Source organism: Anas platyrhynchos, chromosome 6 (assembly GCF_047663525.1).
Source record: "Anas platyrhynchos isolate ZD024472 breed Pekin duck chromosome 6, IASCAAS_PekinDuck_T2T, whole genome shotgun sequence".
Classification (NCBI taxonomy): domain Eukaryota; kingdom Metazoa; phylum Chordata; class Aves; order Anseriformes; family Anatidae; genus Anas; species Anas platyrhynchos.
Genome location: NC_092592.1, coordinates 5,394,854 through 5,416,495, shown reverse-complemented (window position 1 = coordinate 5,416,495; position 21,642 = coordinate 5,394,854). Strand labels below are relative to the sequence as shown.

The 21,642-nt window shown below is 42.4% G+C and overlaps 1 protein-coding gene across 12 annotated transcripts in view; it reads left to right on the top strand.

Annotated features, from left to right (window-relative positions):
* PCDH15 (protocadherin related 15) overlaps positions 1 to 21,642 on the top strand; it is an 805,380-nt gene that overhangs the window by 446,203 nt on the left and 337,535 nt on the right. The window lies entirely within an intron of this gene.

Sequence of the window (21,642 nt, the reverse complement as noted above, 5' to 3'; positions counted from 1 at the left end):
AAATTAGTGTACAAACAGCCAGAAGTATGCTGAATGTGTTCTGCTGACGGCTGCAGACTTGTGGATTATTATTACTTACTTTGGGCCTTATTCTATTACAGTAAAAGCTTGGGGTAAGACACCAACAGATCAAGTGTTTCATGTCAGGTTGCTCTGACAAGGCTGGGCTTCATGGATCACGGGTCCAGTTTGCAGTGGTCCAGTCCATACAGAGAGGAACCTGCCCCTTATGACTCATTTCAGAATCCCTAATTTTAAGATAATTCATCTCTTTGCCAAAGTTTTTCTCTTACATCATGCTTTTCTTCCTCCTTACAATACAATGGTGCCAGATACATCCTGTGTGCTAATCCTCTGAGGAACAAAATGTAAGATATTTTTCCTCAAATGCTAAACTGTCCTTGAAGCCTGGGGCTTCTCTGCAGATACCTTGCTCTCTGAGTAGAAATGGAAGGAGTTTTTCTTGATTTCTGCTCCTTCTTTCAGCAAATTTCAGTTTTCTTTTTCTTCTGTTAGGAAATAGCTCAGTATCCTACTTTGAGGTGGAAGAGTCCCAGCGCTGGAGGAGGTTAGCTCTGAACAGCATTTGAGGATCAATTCAATAAGCTTCTTAAGTTGTGCAAATACTGGTTTTGAGTTTGCTCACAGAAGTGCTAGAATTCTTCAGTTCTGTTACTTTTTGCTGTCCCTAGGGGATGAATTCCTTTCATGTTGCAGGATTACTGTGAAACAAATTTTTAGGAACCCTGATTTATGCAGACTTCAGGCTGTCAGGAAGGGCCATCCAAACCATTGGAAACCACTGGATTGTGGAAACCCTGATTCTGTTTCTTCTTCGTGGGTGTTTGGGTGTGACGACAGTTAAATGGTTTCCCCAAAATACTTGGGATGCCTGCACTTTCAAGGGGAGCAGATGCCCGTCCCTCTCAGCTGGCTGTCGATCTGGCCAGCAGCAAATAGGTAATTAATGAAGCAGCGACTAATGCAGTAATGCAGTGCTCTTCCAGAGCTGTAATCAAGGAGAAGAATCTTTCTTCCAGTGCTTTGCTCATCCATAAGAATGAAATCATCTTTGTTATTAAATATTATTCGATTATGCCAGATGATTAATTTAGTAACTAACGATATCAATCACATTGTTTTCCTGGTTATTATCTATTGAATTAAAGGCCTGCTTCTAACAAACAGCTATGCTGCCGCTTACTGACAGAGCAGACGTTTCATTTACCAGTGTTATAAATGACCTTCTGGTGCTACTTCGGGAAGTGTGGTGGCCTGACAGTAATTGAGCAGTAATTGGTATACAAAGGCAGGAAATATTCCCAGTTGCTAACTATTCTGTTAGAAAACAATTTCGTTTATGCTATGATATTTCATCAGCTCTGGCCATTTCCATTTTGTGCCATAAGTTCATGCAGCAGAATTTCAGACTCGCTTTATGAAATGCACTTGCTCAGCTTTGCTAAATGTCCATTTTAGACCTTTTTTTCACCACCAGCATATGTAAATACACTTCTTTGCCTCCTGAGACTATTACTCTCTCATCTGACCTTTGGCATGGCTTTTGTGTTCTGTTAAAGCAACTTAGTTTTGAAGGTAAAAGAGGCTGGCTGCTTTGGTTTTGTGTACTGCTTCTTAAGGGCAAGTGTTGTTGTTGTTGTTATTTTTTCTTTTAAAGTCAGTCCCAGAGAAGAATAATGGTGGTGATGCAGCTTCAGAGTGGTTGTAAAGGTGTTCACTAATTGCGTGCCTTCAGGTTGGCATATGTATAAGGTATAACCAGGAGCTGCTTTTGCAGACCATGCACAGACCTGACATCGCATTTCTTCTTTTTCTGTGTTCTGCCCATCTTCTCTTAAGGTTTTATTCTATGACAGCCAGTCTTGGTGGATTTGCACGCAGCCCTGACCGCACGCTTCCTTTAAGCTGGGTGTCCAGGGGGCCCTGCTCTTATTCAGGAGCATGGGTGCTGTGGCTGCTCCTCTGCTGAGTTGGCATTGGTATTTATTGAATAACAAACACCCTGATGATCTTTTCCTGTTACAAGGTGACTTACAGATCTTGTTCCTTTTTACACAAATCCCTTTTACTGTCTCTGCATTCCTGTACTGAATGTGTAAGCCCGATGCTAAAATTTTAACTAAACACCGATTTGGAACTATTAGACCGAGACACTTGTATTTTTTTTTTTTTTTATCCCTTCCCTCTGCATTTTCATTGCTATTAATGACCTGTCTTAGTGGGTAGGGAAAAGAGGAGCGTTTTGTCCCATCTCTGTAAGCCAGGGTTCTGTCAGTGCTACTTGAAGATCAGAGTAAATTAAGAATGACTTCTCAGGGACGGGGTTAGGGAGGTGAGTTAATGGGAGTGGTGAAGGGGTGCAGGCAGGAGAAATGAGCTGGTGTTTGAGCAGAGATGGGTCAGGGAGCAGACACAGAAGTAATAACTGACTCCTGACCTGAGGAAAGGTCACACGTGTCATCGCAGAAACCCTGCCACAAGCCAAAAATGCAGGTGCTTTTTCCAGTAGCTAGATAGAGATCTTCAATATTTGTTACAGTCCTTTTTTCCCTACTTACCACATGATACATCAGTATAATGGTAAAGACTGTCCAGTTAATATAATTAAACTGTGAATATTCAGCTGACAGCAAACAGCTCCTGGGAATCATATCTCCCCCTGGTCCCAAGGCACAGTGGTCACAGAAGTGGAAGGTAAGAGACTAGTTTTGGTTGTGACCTGCAGCTGCATCCCCAGTTCATGTAATGGCTGGAATTTGCCTTTTCCCCGGTGCTTTAGCAGAGATGGCAACGTATCATCAGGTTCTCTTCCTGAATGTTCAGTTTTCATGGAAAGAAAAGCTTGTCAGTTTCTCTGCTGAAACAAAGGAGGCAGAAAAACATTTTCTTCATTGTCCCTTGGAATTAGCCCCCTATGTTTCCCCATTGTTAAGATTTCATGAAATCCAGGCCAAATTCAGCAGAGATCTAATTTCGGACATATAAATAATTTCTCTGTGAAGAATAAATGAGGAGGCTGGGACTCAACATGAAGGAGGAATTGCAGGAGGAAGATGTGGTGCAGGTGTATAATCATAAGTGAAAGGGGAAGGAGAGCTCAGAGAGATGGCTCCCATCACTCTCAGTGCAGGCACTGGGACTTGACATGAAAGTAGTTCTAAGGTTTTTGTTTTTGTTTTTATGTTTATTTTGCCTTCCTAATCTATTATTGATCTTTTCCTTTGGAGATAAAGCAGCCATGCTTGATCATGCCAAAGACTTGTATAGACTGATACACTTCTGACCTTGTAAGACAAGAGGAAAAAAATATGGGTAGGTAATTCAATTCCTTAAAGTTGGTTTCATTGTTGTTAGGGTTTACATAGCTGTATGAAAATCAGTTCTCATATAAATGTAAGAAAGTGAGTATTTCTGCTTACCTTATGGTGTAATTGATTGTGGTGTCAGCTAGTTCAGACAGTGATACTTTGCATACAGCGTGGCTTCGGTGAGGATTTTGTTCTTGAAACAAGAACGAAACTACTGAATGGCGTCAGGGCCTTTCCTTTTTGTGACAGACAACGTAATCAGTTCTAGTGACACATTGCTCAAAGAGAAAGGTGGAGAACTGAAATATGATGCTGATGCTAAACTGGACAGAGACTGACTCTTTTCATGGAACGTGCCATGCTGCTTTTAAAGGCCACAGGTGATCAGCGTGTCAGTTCTGTGTCTCATCCACAAATGGCAATTCCCCCTGCAGAAGTATTCGGATGCCCTCCGGTGCTGCGTGGAGCTGAGCTGCAGCATCCTCATCAGTAAGTTTATTCCTTGGGCTGCAAGGGTCTTGAGATTCCTGGATTTTTGAGAAGCTTGCTGTAGGCTGGTCACTTCTTCCTGGGGGGAGTTTGTTTTGATCCAAGTCTCTTGTTTCTAACATTGCCTAAGAAAGTTGAATTGCGGAGTTAATATTAAAATGTATTGAAGTAGAAATGCATGGGTATATTGTTAACATGAAGACTGTCACTGAAAAATAGCGTGCTTTTTCATGAAGCACATTTCTTCTCCAAAAATCTTGGTTCTTGGATTGTACTTACACATTTGTCAGCTCTCTCAATGGAATGTTATCTTTTGAAACCTTCACTTGGGAAGGACTGCATGTTGCCTTTGTAGCTTACACTTAATTCCTTTGTGTTTGAGGCCAGGATTGCTTTCAGCAGTGCACTGGCATATGTATTTTCTGTGTTTGCAGAAGGCTCTTGTGTATGTTCCACCTGTAATGTCTTTTAAGATGTAGCCATTTTCTACAGCAAACAAAACCAGACATCTCATTTCCAGCAATATAAAGTGTTTCCAATGGAATAATAGAGTGAAAGTGTATTTCATCACAAAATTTGATTTCACAATTTTTTGCAAGGAATGCTACATTTATTTTTGTTGCTGTATTTTCTCTTCTCAAACAGTTGTTCTTTTTAAATTTTGAAGTGGAAGTATAGCATACTGAAGTGCTCTTCACACTTAGGTATTTTTATTATAATTTATATGCATTAAAACAGTAAATACATGAGCAATATTCTCTTTGTTTGATACCATTTAACTAGGCAAAGAATGAAGCAGTAAAAGGAAAGATGATAAGACTTCATTTTAATAATGGGGGCAGTAAGTTTTCTCCAGTGCAGACTATTTTGTTGAATACTGGGTGAGCCTGACTTTCTTCTCATGTATCATTGCGTGAAGCCATTGCCTCTTCAGTTGGTAATCCTTGAACCATTCATAGGTAAGGATTTGCTATATTAAATAACTGTGTGCCTTCCATGTTGCCTTTTTTAGTGGAAACAAGGGAAAGGATGCTTGTTATGACCATGATTTAGTGCCTCTTCTACTCAAGCCTCTCAACGCTGTGCCTGAGGCCCCTGTTGACTCCGTGTTGGTTCGGTTTCTACAGAGCAGTGGCTTAGCAGAGGTTCACGCTGCTGCTGCTTACTTCGCATAGCTGGTGAACCTTTTGTGCTTTTGCTTGCAGCTTGCCATTGCCTTTCATGCGTGACAAATCTGGATAGGATCTGGATCTGGATAGGCTTGACCGATGGGCTGACGCCAACTGCATGAAGTTCAACAAGGCCAAGTGCCGGGTCCTGCACCTGGGGCGCAATAACCCCAAGCAGAGCTACAGGCTGGGAGATGAGTGGTTGGAGAGCTGCCAGGCAGAGAAGGACCTGGGAGTGATGGTGGACAGTCGGCTGAATATGAGCCAGCAGTGTGCTCAGGTGGCCAAGAAGGCCAACGGCATCCTGGCTTGTATCAGAAACACTGTGACCAGCAGGGCTAGGGAGGTGATCGTCCCCCTGTACTCGGCTCTGGTGGGGCCGCACCTCAAGTACTGTGTACAGTTTTGGGCCCCGTCCCAAAACTGAACTTGTCCCCCCAAGAAGGACATCAGGGTGCTCGAGTGAGTCCAGAGAAGGGCAACGAAGCTGGTGAGGGGCCTGGAGAACAAGTCCTACGAGGAGCGGCTGAAGGAGCTGGGCTTGTTCAGCCTGGAGAAGAGGAGGCTGAGGGGTGACCTTATCGCTCTCTACAGGTACCTTAAAGGAGGCTGTAGCGAGGTGGGGGTTGGCCTGTTCTCCCATGTGCCTGGTGACAGGACGAGGGGGAATGGGCTAAAGTTGTGCCAGGGGAGCTTTAGGTTGGATCTTAGGAAGAACTTCTTTACCGAAAGGGTTGTGAGGCATTGGAATGGGCTGCCCAGGGAGGTGGTGGAGTCACCATCCCTGGAGGTCTTTAAAAGACGTTTAGATGTAGAACTTAGGGATATGGTTTAGTGGGGACTGTTAGTGTTAGGTTAGAGGTTGGCCTCGATGATCTTGAGGTCTCTTCCAACCTAGAAATTCTGTGATTCTGTGAAATCAGTACTGCAAGAAAGCTCTGGCCACAGATCGTGGATGGAAAACTCAGGAGGAATTGTATCTCTTGCTGGATATTGGACAAGTGCAGTGTAGTGGTGGATGTCACGTGCCACATGAAAGAGCTTCTGTAGCCTTTGAGATACACTGGCTGTTTATGTGGCAACACTGGTGGCTTTTATGCAGCTTGTATCAAATGAAATATTGATACGATACCTTGAGAATAAACTTAATTCCTTTACTTTAAAATCATGTTTTCTGAATGACAGTGAAGACTGGCAGGCAGGTGGTGAGGTGGTGTGCTGTAAGGAGGTGATCAACACAAGCTGGTACCCAGCAGGTCAGAAACCTTTTTCCCTTCAAGGTACACACTGCCTCTTCCCTTCATCCAGGATTTGGGGTATACAAAATCTGGGTGGCGTTTATGCTACAAGATACCCTCTTCCAAAGAAACTAAAAATCTAAAAAAACAGAACCCAACAAACCAGAAAAAAAAAGCAAGTCAGGAATTAAATATTTTGAGAGTTCACTTGCTGGTAAATAGAGAAATAGAGGAATTTTTGATCAAGTCTGACCTGTGCTTACTGCTTGTTCCAGTCTCTTCTGGCCTCAGAGAGCTTAGGCAAGATAAGTATCTGTAGTAATACTTGTAGGATTATGTTTTGGGGCATGGTTTCTGAATGGTTTCTGAAAACAACCTTCTAGTTGCACAACTGGTGGGAATCATGAGTATGAAGGTGTGTGTGAAGTCTTTTTGCATATTGAAAAGGGAGCAAGTTACTGGGGGAGAGATCGTAATGATCCAGTTCATAAAGATTGTGCTCATGGGAATAATTTCATTAAATACTCCAGCAGGTCAGTAAATCCTTCAGCTGCCTGTTTCAGTGCAGTTACATAGTTTATATTCTTCTGGGAGGAATCCAACTCCTGTTTTTTTGCCTCCTCCCTGCAACTTGACATTTTGCTAAATCAATTTATTGTGTGGCAGAGCTTGCAGACAATGCCTTCCAAAGCATTAAAGATCTGATCTATTTGGAGAAGACGTTTTCTATTTATACCCTAAATATGCTGTCAATGGATCATTTGGTTGGAGTGTAGTTTGTCGCCTTTAATCTCTTGCAAATGCACTCCAGTGACAAGCCCAGGTTCCTGAGCCTGTCTGAACTGCTCTGTCCTTTGCCTTAAAAATGGTTTTCTGTGCTCTGGTTTCTTTTTTCCTAACTATGGAGTGACCTTACTTGGACCTGTCTGATTAGTACAGAGGCAGATCTCTCTAATGTTTGGTAATTGGGTTGGTAGCAGAGGCAGTCTGTGCGAGTCATCCCCACGGGAGAAAAACAGTCTTTTAAAGAAGACCCGTTTCTATGAAATGCAGCATGAGGGAAGAGAAAGCTCTGGGAGAGATGAATATTAATTATTACAGTTCAAAGAGGTTGAACCAGGACTTGTTTTTAGAGTGACAAATGGGAAGGAAAAATGTGATAAGCTTGGCAAATAGCGTTGGGAAACTTTTGTGCTCTTTAAATGCTGCTGTGTGTTAATTCTCAAAGTTTGGTATCTGTATCCTGTAAATGTTCTTCCTGTAGTTCAAAGTTATGGCTGCTTGTTTATTATGGCTTCAGTTTCACAGCAAAGTAGTCTATTTAGTAAAAAGTTACGGAATTGAGTGCCACCGAATAGACGTTTTTGTTAGGCTCATATTTCATTTTCTGATACCTAGCTGCATCACTTTTTCTTTTGTACTTTCTCTTTTCCTTGCTAAAAGAACTATGGTGTGGTGTCCGTTTCTTGCTGCCAGTATGTTAGGAGCTCTTCAGCTGCTTTTGGGTGCTCATTCTCCATCTCATCCATACACGGGAGGCATTTGGTGCCTTGCTTTGTGGGAAGAGGACTGGGGTGTCTGTGCCAGGGTAGGCAAGCCACCTTTTCATCAAAGGCTATGCAAAACGGAACGGGCAGCTACTTGTTGATGTGCATGAGTATGTTAGAACAAATGGGTTTTAATGTAGGTAATACTAAGGGTGTAAGTTTGATCCAGTTCGTAGAACCATTTCAGGTATGTCTGTGACATAGTGCATGCCCAAGGGGAATGGGGAGAGCAAGAAATGGGGTTTGCAGTCATCACTTCTTGCTGGAGATGAGATGTATGGTAGAAGAGGAATGTGTTGTTTTAATCTTTGAACAATTTGCACGTAAAGCACTGGGTGTTTTAAGATAGGCATGTTTACAACCGGTATCTGCCTGCCTCGTGGGTCAGGATGAATGGGCATATTTAAAGTGTTTGAATATTGTGGGATTGCAGTCCTGGAGAGGAGGATGAAATAGAGATGAAGCTCTGCTGATCCTGTGCCAAGGAGCCAGTGGGGGTACTTGCTGCCTTAAAACAGAGCACAATGTGGGCTGTTTTGGTGAAAGATGCCACTGTGTGTGTGATATGTTTCCGTCTTCCTTGCAAGGGAGAAACTACAAAAACACACAAGCAGTTTCAGCCTCACTAAGGGCTGTTTCCACTGGAAGTGACAGTTCTGCGTGATGGCTTTCTTGCAAGTATATTAAAATGCAGGGCTTCCAGGCACTCCTGGTGAGATATTATTGCACGTATTTTAAACAAAAACACTTCCCCTTTTCTCCTCCCTGGACTGGAGAGGCGTTCAGGTGAGAAGTTTCTCTTGAGTGATGTTGGTAGTTCCTCAGCTGAGGCCACTTCTGAATTTGAAGTGATGGAAATATTTAAAAAAATAAAAAATAAATATCTCCCCCAAATATAATACTTTCTCTTTGAGTGCAGACTCCTGCCTGCTGTTCTTCCCCATGCCTGTAACAGTTTATAGTTGTTAGAGTTGAAAAGAGAATTATGGAGCAACCACTAAGAAATACAGTAGTCAATTGCTGTATTCATCAGGAGCAAGAAATGACCCAGAATTATGTAACTCATTAAACTGCTAATTTGGATCCATGCTGGTAAAATCTCACCAGAGTTTTCTGACAACCTTTTATTCAAATAGTGATTAATTTATTGCTGATATTTTTCATACTGACAAGCCTGTTCTTCAGCAGGCTGTGAGGAATACTTCTGTTTGGGGGGAACCAGGATGAAAGAGACAAATTTAAGTGTATTTAGGGGGGTTGTTGTTTACCACCTGTGTATAATAGCAAGAGACAAGGATGTCTTGTGATTTAGAGTTTCCTTCGTACTAAAATGTAGCAAAAGTTGAATAATCTTCCAAGTGAGGAAGAACCTTTCCCTGTGGGAGGTTATTTAAAAGGTTTATGCTGAAGGACACGAAACACAAATGATTTTTGGAAGATGCTGGAAGAGGATGGTAGCTCAGGAAATCAACATGCACTGCGTAACTTGTCAGTCCCCTAAAGCTTTCCTGGTGGGACATCTGGCGAACCAAGTTTTTGCAATCTGCCTGTCCAGTGTCAGTCTAATCTTCAAAAATGGGGTAAGGCTGTACAGCAGCATTTATGTCGTATGATGTTTTTTGCTTAGTTGTGCCACCTAAGGTTGACTGTATCCTCGGGACAATTTGCAGTGCTTCTGTCATGGATCCTGTTCTGTGTAATTTCTTGATGCTTTCTGCTGGTACTATGTACATATAGGTCTTGCCTTGCATTTGATGGCTTGCATCTAAGACAAAACTCCTCATCATTCTAATGGTCTAGAAGGGGGTGCTTCCAGTTTTCTCTCTTAGGGAGGAATACCTTCCATCACAGTTGTGCAAGCTAGGAGCTAGCTCCAGGGAAAGGTTGATGTCACTGCAGTAATGTCTCTTTTTGGGAAAAACAAAAACACACACAAAAAAAAATATGTTGCTTTCTAATCAAATGAGCACTGGCATTAAAGCAAAAATCTCTGTCTTGTAGGAAGGCTATCTGGGTCTTGGGGAACCGGTGCTGTGGCTAATATGTGTAGCCTTCGAAAAAGACCTTTGAGATTAATTTCACATTTATCCTTTGAGTGTTGGGAAGTGCTAGACTGGGTGCTAAGAAAAAAAAAAAAAAAAAAAAAGGAGGAGGAAATCCACTTAGGAGAACAAGAGAAGACAAAAATGTCCCTTTTCTACTCCATACCAGTTTTGGAGAGAAAATGATGTGGTTGCTGTGGAGTTGGAGCTTCCTATGGTGCTGCTGTCTGAGACCTGGTTCCTCTGTAATTTCTCATTTCCTTGTGCTAATGGCATTATGCAGGTTCAGGGGTTTCAAGCAGAAGGAGCTGTACCTGCAGGATCGTGACTTAAGCCCTAATTTCAGCATCTCGAGCTAATTTCTGCATTTCTGTCGTCAGCATGGTTAGCAAAACGTGTAATTTGCCAAAGGGAAACAGCTTAAAATTGAACTGTGAATTTCAAAAGAGAAAATAGTCTTGTTGCTTATAGTGTTGCCTTTGCTTATTGAAAAACAATAAGTATGGATTATTTCTTTTGACTTACTCTATTTCTGTTAGTGGATTTCACCTCTTCCTTTCCTAGGCTAGAAACCCATTTCTCCTTCAACTTTGCAGCACTGTGCAACAGTAACAGAATAAAAAAAATGGAAATTGGTGCTTTTTTCTTCTTTTCAACACAGAAGCAATTAGATCATATAATTTCATTAAATAATTTTGTGGAACAAAAGCTGTGTTTTGAGGCCATACGACTTGGAAAGAATATGTGAGGGAGAAAGAGGCATCAGAGAGCCCCCCGGGAGGTGCTACCACCTGTAGTCACGTCACCAACTGCAGCTGCTCTGAAGCAGAGCACTGCTAAAAATGCTGTTTTTAAGCCCAAGTCTCCCAAATGTGTCTGCCCTCTTGCCAGGCATGGTTCTTCCTCTCTTCTCTGTTGTGTGCTGAGGGCCTGAGTGGCAGGAGTAAAGCAAAAGAACCCAGGTGAGGAAAATTCCTTCCTGCTGGCAGTTTGGCTTGGAACAAGCACAGGGAAGTAGCAGGAAACTCCAGGGTTTCTGTGCTTTACTGAACTTATAAAACACAGCTGGAAAAAAAAAAAAAAAAGAAGTCAGCCATGAATTTGCAACAAAAGCCATTAATCCATTGCATTCATCAGATATTCATCTGACTGTTACTGCATGTTGAAGAGGAGTTGAAAAGCACCCCTGAACCGAGCTATGTGGCACTGCACAGCTTTTCTCTTGGGGCTCCTACAGGTGCATTGCACAAGCCCTGAGCATATGAAATCATTGCCATAACGTGCATAGTTTAAAATGATATTGTTTGTAAAGGGATCTTGGCTGGCAGTGGAATCAGTTGTTGTCCCTGCCACAACTTCCTGAACGAGTCCAAATGTTCAGTTCATGCTTTTAGTTAATTTCTTTGTATTTATTCGTGTTTTAATTCCCGTCTTTATTCATGTAGTATAGCACTACATTAGTCAAGTGAAAAATACATTGCTGCAGCAGTTCTGGTAGCCAAGGTCTTTGTCAATTCTCTGTAACATCTCTTTCAGGTGAAAAGTAATGCTTGGGCTTGTATTCTCAGAGGTGAGGGTTGTTTTTTTTTTTTATCTTGGGGGGGACATGAAGAGGGGGCATTTCTTGCTTTGGTTAATGAGGGAAGGTTTTCATCCCACAGTGACTTAAAGTCAGTTCATCTGTCCTTTCTGAGACCTTCTTCTTCTCTGGTGCCTCCTTGGGAAATTATGGTAGCAAAACCAGTGTTAAATGCTCTGGGATTTTCTGTTGTCCTTTATAATGCCATTATAATTTAGGTCGTATTTCTATCCCTTCTAATGCTCCCAAGCATTTTGTTTACTTTAGCTCAGTGCCCATTACACTATAGCAGCTATCTGTACTGCTTCCTCTGAGGGGATAATGTCTAAAAAGCTGATAAATTCAGAATCCATATTTGCATTCATGAATACGTTATTTGTCCCAGTGTGCATTTTTATCCAAATTGAAATTCATTTCCCCAGCTATTGCTCAGGTACCAAATGCATTTAAATCCTTACAGAGCTGCTCACAATCCCCCAGGGCTGTTAAAAAATGCTGCTGGGACCTTTTACCGGTGGTGTCCCCATGCTCCACGCTGCTCTGCTGACTGCCTCCTGGCACCTGCTCTTCCTTTAACCGGTGCTGATACAGTTGTAAACCATGCAGACCAGCTCCTCTATTTGTTAATTTTCAGTTTTCTTCTGGATTTGCCACTAGAATTGTCAGATTATAATTGTTTTCTACAATTTAGCGTTTTTTCTTGGACAGCTGATCCCGCTTCCCCTTGTGAAGCACTCCAGAGCCACATCTCTTTGGCCACAGCCCTTTCCCCTGTCTTTAGGAGTGTCCTTCCTTGTTTTCTGACTTCAGAAATCTGACTTCAGACTTTGTGTGACTCTTTCTAGGCCATCGGTGACTTGCAAATGCTTACAGATACCTGGCAGCTTTCTAGTTCACCGCTGTCAGATTCCTAGGTGGCCAAACTATTTGGTGTCATGGTCAGGACAGCTTCCAGAATGGATAGACACTACTTGTCGTTCAATAAAGCAATCTGTTACCTAGCTGTCCATCATGAGGACATTGTTCCACCTGGATGATGCAGGGACTAATCGTCTTGTGAGGGTCAGCAGCGTTTTTTTGTCAGCACCAGTGATTCTGAACTTTGGATCAAGTTACGTTACTCCAAGTAAAAGAGGTATCTTAATCCCTGGTTTCTGAAACTTGTCCTGTTCTCTTATCTCCCTGCTGAGCTTGTGATCATTCCTGGTAGGTACGGTTCTGACTCATTCGTGCGCTCTGTGGGTGGCAGCAAGTGTCAAAGCTCTGCTGGCTTCCTGCACACTCTATTCAACTTCACCAGATCAGCCTTTAATGCCTTCTAAACTCTAAGCATTGTGAAATTCGCAGAAATGTCAGCTCAGTAACAAAGAAAATATCAAGTAGGATGCTAGGAGTGCTGTCTGCCTCTCAGGGCACGTCTGTGGGCCTTTGCCCGTCCTTCCCACAGCTAGGCCTCAGCCAGCGCCAAACAGTGGCACGAGGTGACCCTGCGTGGGTCTGGGGACGTTGTCTGACAGTCTTTATACTAACAGTGTTGTTGTTTGCCTTTATGAAACCTTACAGGAAATACTTTCTGCAGTCTTATTTACATAATTTTGGCATCTTTTGAAATTTGAGTAACAATTCATGTGTGGTTTGATTAGCAGGCTCCAGCTCAGCTGTCCAGGCTGATGAGGCTTCACAACACATTTGTGGTGATGCACGAGAGGTCTAAACAACGCTCGTGGCATTGATCATAGGAGGCTTTTTATTGTCTCAAAGCTTGCTGGAGTACTTGGCTTATGGCTTAAGTAATTCATTTGTTTAAGTGCCTGGAAAGCGTGTGGCTGAATGTAACTGGTAATGCATCGAGTGACCCAGGAAACAAGGAACTGATAAACATCAAATGTGCAGTTTGCTACATTTCTGGAAAAGACACGTCAATTCTTTATTAGATATATCCATTTAGGATGGACACTGTGGGGAGGGAGAAGTGTCTGAGAAGTACTGAGAAATGAGGAAAGTACTGAGAAATGAGGTACTGCCTTTTGTCCCAGGGGTGCCAAGGAGGGTGGACTGAACCAAATTGTTTGTGTGGAGGAATGGGATGTGCATCAGCTTCTGTAGGATGCCTTTGTCCCACTGCACGTAGGTCGGGCAGGAGAAGCGTGTAGCTGAGTGACCAGCTCAGCAGCTCCAAACAGGGTGGAGTTAGATGCAACAAGCAGCAGCAGTGGAGGACTTTGGGTTTACTTTCTATGATGAATTAAGCAAAACTTGTAAAGCGAAGGAGTTTTGAGCTGTACCCTCCCCACAGGAATCTGCCTAGGAAGAGGATTGTTGGGGGCAGCATTACAATTCGGGCTGCAGGCATCTCTTCTTGAGGGCTGGTTTGCCAGGGTTCTCTGTAGCTGGTAATCACAGGTAGGTAAGGACAAACTGCTTCATAATGGTAAGCGGAAAAATTGTATTTCCAGAGAAACTAAGTGCAGGTAAAGACATCTCAAACCTTCTAAACTTTACTTTTACATAGTCTGTGAGTTGGAGTGCAGATGTACAAAAATTCTGATCTGCCTTAATCAGCCTTAGCACTTGTAAGCTGTCCCAGCTTCAAAAGCCAGGACTATTTTTAAAGCTTTTGGCCCAGTAATGCATAACTGCACACCCTTCTACTTGACAGCCAGGTAGCTGAATATAATTTCTGCTAAGTGTGTGCATATGTATATGCATTTTAATTCTGAAACGTCTTTTGAAGTATTTTAACAGAGCTAATAAAAAACTGTAATTACTCCAGGATGTGTTTAATAGTACTCTTGGCATGTGATGACTAACAGGCAAGGAGAATCAGTCGTCTCCTGACTTTCTACAGAAACATAGGCTTTGCTTTGACAAGTTCGATGTATTTATTTTACAAAATTTACATCTGAGTGCAGAGAAGTGAAGCCGCAGCATATAAATCTGACTTGAGAAAATGTAATTTTCTCCAATAAAATAAATTCATGTAACGCAGTTGTGGACATGCCCGTTGCCATAATGGAAGTTGGGGTTTAAGCCTTGAACTCCAGAGAAGTGGCAGGTTTCCCCCCAGAGGGGCTCTGAGGGAACCGTGCCTGGTGTGAGAGGGACATAGGTCTGGTGGGTCTGTGCCATCCAGCAGGGACAGGAGAGCTGTGGGCAGAACTCTGTAGGAGCGGGTGGTTCGTCCTGGGTGTGTTTGAAGCTCGTATCATCCTAAAAGATGAAGTCATCCTAAAAGATGAAGTCATCCTGGGGGATGTGGAGAGATACCTACAGCCAGAAATTGGGTTCCTGTAGTGGTGCTCAGAATAAGCCCCCGTAACCGTCTGGTCTTCTTGGAAGGGAGCTGCACAGCAGAAATCGACCTCGTTGCACTAATCGCTCACTGGGGTTTTCCTAGCAAACGTGAGAAAAGTCAGTACTGAGGCAGGTGCTATCAAACTCTGATCCTGAAGAACAAAAAAGCAACTGGCAGGGCAGAACCTATGCTCTTATAATTTGCTTTCTAGGATGTCTTTCGAGAAGCCATTCCTGGACATTTTTTTTTTTTTTTTTTTTGTAATTCAAGTCCAAATGAGATGCAGCTGAATGCTGGGGCCAGCTGTTGGGGTGAGCCAATCAGCCCGTGGGACAGCCCTGCAGCTGCAGCTCTGCCACTACTCCCTGTGCCTGAACTTGCTTTTTCCCCCCCATACAATTCATCTGGGCTGCCCCTGTGAGAATCCTGCTGTTTGAGAGCTCGGGTGGGAGCTGGGAGAAAACTGAACTTCATGCCCATCCTGGTATTTCAAAAACCCAGCATTTGTTTCCCTGCAAGGTAATCAAGTTCTTCATCAGTTTTTGCTTAGAGGAAACCTCTGATTTGCTCCTCTGCCTTAGGTGAGCCCCGTGAAAGAGAGAAGGCTTCAGCAGTGGAGGAATGGAGAGATTTCTGGGATATGGTCCAATACTTCTCTTGCAGTAACAGCAGTGAGACTGATCTTTGTATTTCTATATCAAGCTGTATTTCTGTTATTAACTAGTAAAGTAGCCAGTACTTTAATGTATAATTTAAGCTTTGTGGGCATATTTTGTAAAGACAAAGGTTATTGAAGAGCTAACTTAAATACTTCTGACTAATATAGATTATATATATATTTAATGGTTTTATGATAAGTAGTTAATGTTACTTAGAGTAATGTCACTTCCTCGGGCAGTGATGTAAGGAGCTGTAGGATATTTTTCCTCTCTCCGCATCCTAGAGCCACTGCCTGCAGGTAGCAGTTGTAGATGTACAGCCCAATGCAGGACTGACCTTGGGAGCATCTTTGCATTAAGCGGTGGCAGCCTCCCGTGAGAGCGGGGTTGTTGTATAGGCTGAGTGCATGCAGAGAATTGGGGAACTGAGTATCTGTGTGGTGCCTCTGCATTACAAACCAGGGTCTGGAGACAGGACTAAATTGGCTATCCTGTTTACTCACCCATGATTAAGAGGATGTAATTCATCTCATGGCTGGATTACTTCTCAGAAAATACAGAAAATAACTCCAGCGATTGCAACTAATGATGAAGCAGGAAGCAAAAACCCCTCTCCATCTCTACCTCAGTTACTCTGTCAAAGCTTTTTTTCTATTTTTGGTGGTGCAGTTGACATTTCTCTGAGCAAACCTGCATATACTTAGCAATATTCCCTCTTCTCTTTGGAAATTAACAGCGTGCTGCATCAAGTGTTAATACAGCACATTTACAGTACGCTCTGCTGGCAGGGGAATTGGCAAAGTGCTCCCAAGATGTCACCTGCTGCGAATGGGTGCTATTGCTATGTTCAGAGGGAAAATAGCATCTTTCTATTGAGGGTGAGTAGGGAAATACCAGTCGCTTTGGGTTGGGGTACACAGCACTGAAATAAACTTAGGAATTTCAGTGTTGAAGTAAAAGTGACTCTTAAAGTTGAGAAGTGCATCTGACCCCGTAGCAAAATTTAATTCTAGCTGTACCTAGATGAGGTGCTGCTGTACTAAAGTTTTAATTTTTTTATTTCATTTTTTTTTCACTAATGTGGAGGCAAGTAACTCGCTGTTACTGATGGTCTCCATTGGTTGGACATACCTTGCTGTGGCAGTGACTGTGACTGTATTGGGAAAGTGGCCGTTTTTGTAAGAAGAACACTTAGTTCTAGGAGTAATTAAAGCTGTTAGGCCTTAGAGGGAAATGGACAATGAGGAATTCAGGAATTACTTGAATGTAATGAAAGTGAACACACCCATAAGAATGGATCCAGGACCCATGAAAAAGGAATGAGTTGGGAGTATGCTTGATTGTTGAAACTGAATCTTAAAAATGTTCACATTATTGAAAGGATCCAATCAAGGAAAGGACAGTGACAAAATCCATACAATTTGTCCTAGTACTATAGCATGAAAATCTTCTTAACTAATGTAAGAGGAGTCAAGTATGTCAAAGAGTTCATAGGCTGAAATGTTTCCACATGGAGTGCTCAAGCAGTATTCACAAAATAAAAACTGTGATGATTTTCTAGTTAAAGCTGGATTGTGCAAAATTGGAGAAAGGATTGTATTTGTACTGTAAATTATTCAATATAACCCCAGTTCAACCAAATATTTGCATATGCTTAACTTCTTCAGGAGAGCATATAAACAGATGTTTGACTTCAGTAAACAGAGTTATTCAGTTATTCACACTGGGTGCTGAAGTGGAGCTGTAAATAGCTCTCGTGGCTTTAACTCCAAGGTAAGCTCTGCCTTCACTGGCTCTGCTCACACGCTGATGCTGAGGCGGGCTTGGCAGCTCTCTGGGAAGTGCAGAGAGTGGACACGGGAGTTGGCAGGCTGATCTTTTACTTCCCAGGACATCCCTGAGCTCATGAGCTGGAATCTTTTTTTTTTTTCTTTTGTTCAAGCCTTAACTGAAGGTGTTCCCCAGCCCTGCAGTTCCCCAGCTGATGCGCTCCAGATGTGCAAATGACCATTCAGCCCCAAGACCAAGCTAATGGGAGGTGAAAGCCCTGGAAGATGCTCGGTATGGGTGTTAGGTCCCAGCACTGACCACTGCCATGCACATCCCAGCTGCTTGCAGGCATAAATGCAGCAGTTGGGGTGGGAATAGGAGCGGGTGGGCGCTCTGCTGCACCTGGATGGGGTATGGCATGTGTCGAGCCAGCTGTGGCTGCCTACCCAGTGACATAACGCTCGTTAAGAATGGCACTGAGACAAACCAAAGGTGGTTTTTGCCTGTTCGCATGTTTAAGTATTTTTGAAGTGTTTTCTTCTGTTGACAGTTCAACATAATTGTTTTGGAAACAGAAATAAAGCATTCGGGACATATAGTTAATGGAGCGTAGCTTTAACCTAGCCACAAACGCTGTCAGACTGTAAAGCAAATTCATCTCCTATTTGGCTTCTGTAAGAGACGCTTTTTTACCATTTCTGCTGACATTTCTGATATATTACGGCACCAGTCCCATCACAGCACAAGCATTTGCACTTCAGAGACCCTGTTTTTGTCTGCAATCTTCAGGCATTTTATCTGATCAGTAATAATACAGACGAGCCCATAATAAAACTGTCCACTATAATTTTTCCTGTTTTTAAAGAATTTTGTATGTAGACTTCTAAAAGTAGTTTACTTTATACCTGAACGTTTTATCGCAATTGTAATATTCACAAGGCAACACCCATAAACAAAATGTGTGACTGTTGATCCTTGAAGGAGTTCTGGTTGGTTGTGTAAAATCACAGCGTTCATGTAAATAGGTGTATAAACATTTATAAACACGCTGTACTGTTCTTCCAACCATGGTAATTTCACAGGGGCTATTGTTCTTGACATATATTAAATGGCAAATGCTTGTTTACATCTACTTAGTGATTTGTAAGTATGCACTTTCTCCTCTTAGAATGAGTTATAAACTGTGCTTGCCTCAAAGATGTGTTCAAATTTGCTGCTAGCGGTCAGAAGGTTTTAGAGTTGCTGCTATGCCAATGTTTGTGTTGTGGTGCCGTTACATTCTGCATTTCGTAGGGAGCCTTGGTTAGGCTCTGAGTAACCCAACAGCCTCTGACTTGAGGCAAAATCAGTCCAAAGCTGAGATTTTTATTTTTCTTTTTATTAAAAACAACGTAGAAACACCATGTTCTGGTGCAACTTCAGTGCTGGTTTTGGCTTGGAGATTTGCCGGAGACCAGTGGGGACAACGTTAGCCAGGGTTTGAGTATTTGTACAGCAGTTTTTCCTTCTCTGTTTGTTACCTCTTAACCACATCTATAATAGTTTTTTCCCTCTCCCTTGCCTATCTTTCTCTGATGTTAAATTTTATAAAGAATCATTTCCTTCCAACGCGTGACATTAGCATATACCTGATTTCAGAGGCCTTCTCTAACTTCAATTATTTCCGTACCAAGAACAAATTTGCATTGGTAGTTATTATTTGCTTATTTTACCCTGACCAAGGCTATTTATTTTAATTAAGTCCATGTTTCCCTGGTCAGCTTCAAACAAATGCAGAGTTTTAAAGTACTGTAATAACAAGGGATCGTAAGGATTTAAGATTACAAGGATAGCATTGGGTCCTAAATATATTCCAGGTGCTTGGATGCCATTTGATTTCTGAAGTTTTGTTTTTTTCCCATTCACCTTTATCCTGTCTTAAAACTTTCTGAAATGTGTCATGTAGATGACTTGACTTGCTGGAGTTTGAGCGATTCAGTAGCTACATTGGTGAAAGATAAAATATAATAATAAAACAAAAGTGAGATGAGGAGAGGTGATTGCTGCTTGGAGTGCCATCACGGCACTGCTGTAGTCGAGCTGCAAATACCACCAGTGATCGGCTGCTGCCACCGCCCCTCTGGATAAACAAGGGCGTACTCATGTTTCTTTGGACCTCTCTCTGGTTTTGTGTCTCAGGACATACATACAGTCAAACATGGAATGCTCCTGAGAGACTATTTTGAAGCTTTTTTTTTTTTAAAAAAAAAAAAAAAAAAAGATACAGACATGCCAAAAATTGGAGTTCCCCAAAACCTCAGCTCTCTTTATTTTTCCTTAAGGATTCTTGTGTGTGAATATATAACTTCTCATTGCCTGTGGTAATATCAAACTTCAAAATTTTGCTGCAGCAATGTTGATGTATTTTCCTGTATTTCCTAATCTTTTAAGACTTACCATGTGCCGTTACTTTGCAGATATTCTTTTTATTAGCAATTCACAATTGTCCTTTGCCATTTACAGCTGGACGCTGTTTCTTACAGACTGTGGACCTTTTGGAAATGTGTAATAACTTTTTGGGTGGTTGTGAGCTATTTCTGAGTTAGCAAAATCTGCTTAACTTTGGTAGGAATGTCCTTGCTTTCTACGTTTTCATACCAGGTTTTTTCTGATTATAAAGTGGGGGAGAAAGGGAGGCCAATTTGTATGCACTTGTATATAGAGATGCTTATTCTTAGAGCAGCAGTGCTGCTGTCCTCGTGTTTTACTTGACTTTTCATCAAAATCAAAAATAAGGCTGCCAAGATTCTGTCCTGAAATCTCTCTAGAGTAGACTTGACTCAAGAACGTCAGCTGAGCTCTGAATAGCTCTTTCAAAAATAGGACATCGTGATTTAGAGATGTGGATTTTCTTTTTTTTCTTCTTTTTTTTTTTTTTTTTTCCCCCCAAGGTTGTAAATTTAAGTATCTGAGGTCTGAACTGTCTATGGACATTTCTTTCTAGGACTTGGAGCACACTCAGTCTGCATATGCCTGTGGCCTTTATTAGGCCAAGCTGAAGAAACTAAATAAGTCTCTTGAACAACCTGTTTCCATTTTTGAGGTGTAAGATGTTGGAGGCACGTGACAGTAAGTGTCACCTCCTGCAATAATAATGCCATGTGCTTAAAATTAAAAGCAATGGGGCCCAATGCTTTTAGGGTCTCCTCTGAATGTGGGAGGAAAAAATGGTGAAGTATTGATACGTTTGCATCCTCAAAAGCATCCAGCAAGCTTGATGGTCTTTTGGTTTGTTTAATAATAACTATCTGGGCAACGTGGAGGTGCTCAGCCTTGATTTAAAAGTAGTCAGCTAGAATATAGTATGGTGGAAGCAGCTTCTGTCCTTTGAAGATGCTGTTGCAGAATCCAGAATGACTTCTGAGTTGGCTATGTGGAAGTGGCATTTTGGTTACTTGGGTAAGTAAAGGAGGAAAAAGCCACTTTTGACCAGCACAAAGTCTTGTGCATGATTCTGGGAGGGGGTTCCTTTTTTTCCTTTCTCTTTCCTTGAGAACTAGCTGCTCTTTTCCTCTAGCAGTTACATGCTTTCCAATTGATTGGTAACATGTTTATGAGCCTGAAGCTTCCTTTTCCTAGCAGCACAACAGGCTTTTAAACAGAAAGTTGGCCAAATGGATTGTGAGATCTCTGCTAACAATTCTGGTGTCCTCTTGTGGGTGGGAACGATACCCCCATTAGGAAAAGTCTGAAATTCTTAATTAAGCTGTTTCCCCTGGAGCTAGGGACAGAGGCTGTTAAAGGAAGAGGAAGATGGGCACACGTTCATGGTACGTAGATCCTGTTGCTTGGCCTGGATTCAGTGACTCACGTAATCATGAGCTGTCCTGTCAGACTGATGATTGTCCAGCTGAAATGCAAACACAGTCGCCCAAATTTGCACTGCCACATGGAGCCCTGTGCTCGATGTGTGGTATTTATGTGCTTCCTGAAGCTGCTGCACGTTGCAGCTGGTGGCCTGCACTGGCCAGGGTGGCAGGAGCCAGACATCAACCCAGATCAGGACAAGGGAAGGCTTCTCATCATCTTTAACCCCTGAACGAGGGGTGGAGTAGTGAATGTGCTGCGCCATCCTCCCCTGCCCTTTATATTTTCATAGCATTCTTTTAATAGCGAGCTTTAGTATTAAAATCCCTGGAAAGTAAAAAGTCAGAGGTGATCTCCTTGGTCTATGGGAAGAAGAAAGGAGCTCTGCTTGATGTGTAAGGGAGCCTTGATACAATCTGGAGTAAGTTCAGACCTTGGAGAAATTTCTTTCTTTTACAATACCTAACAAAACTTTTCTGTTAGTGGCAACTCCACATCCTTTTGCTGTGGATTAGCAGAGTGTGATCCCAAAGGATGTCTGTATGCCCTGAGCTGGTGGTTTGGTTGTGTGGTGTGAATTAGACCCTGTCCATACGTTTGTGTTTTAATACATGCTGGGTCCGTGGAAGAAAATGACAGCACAAGCCCAGCACTGTGCCGCCAGGCGGATCGGGCTGTG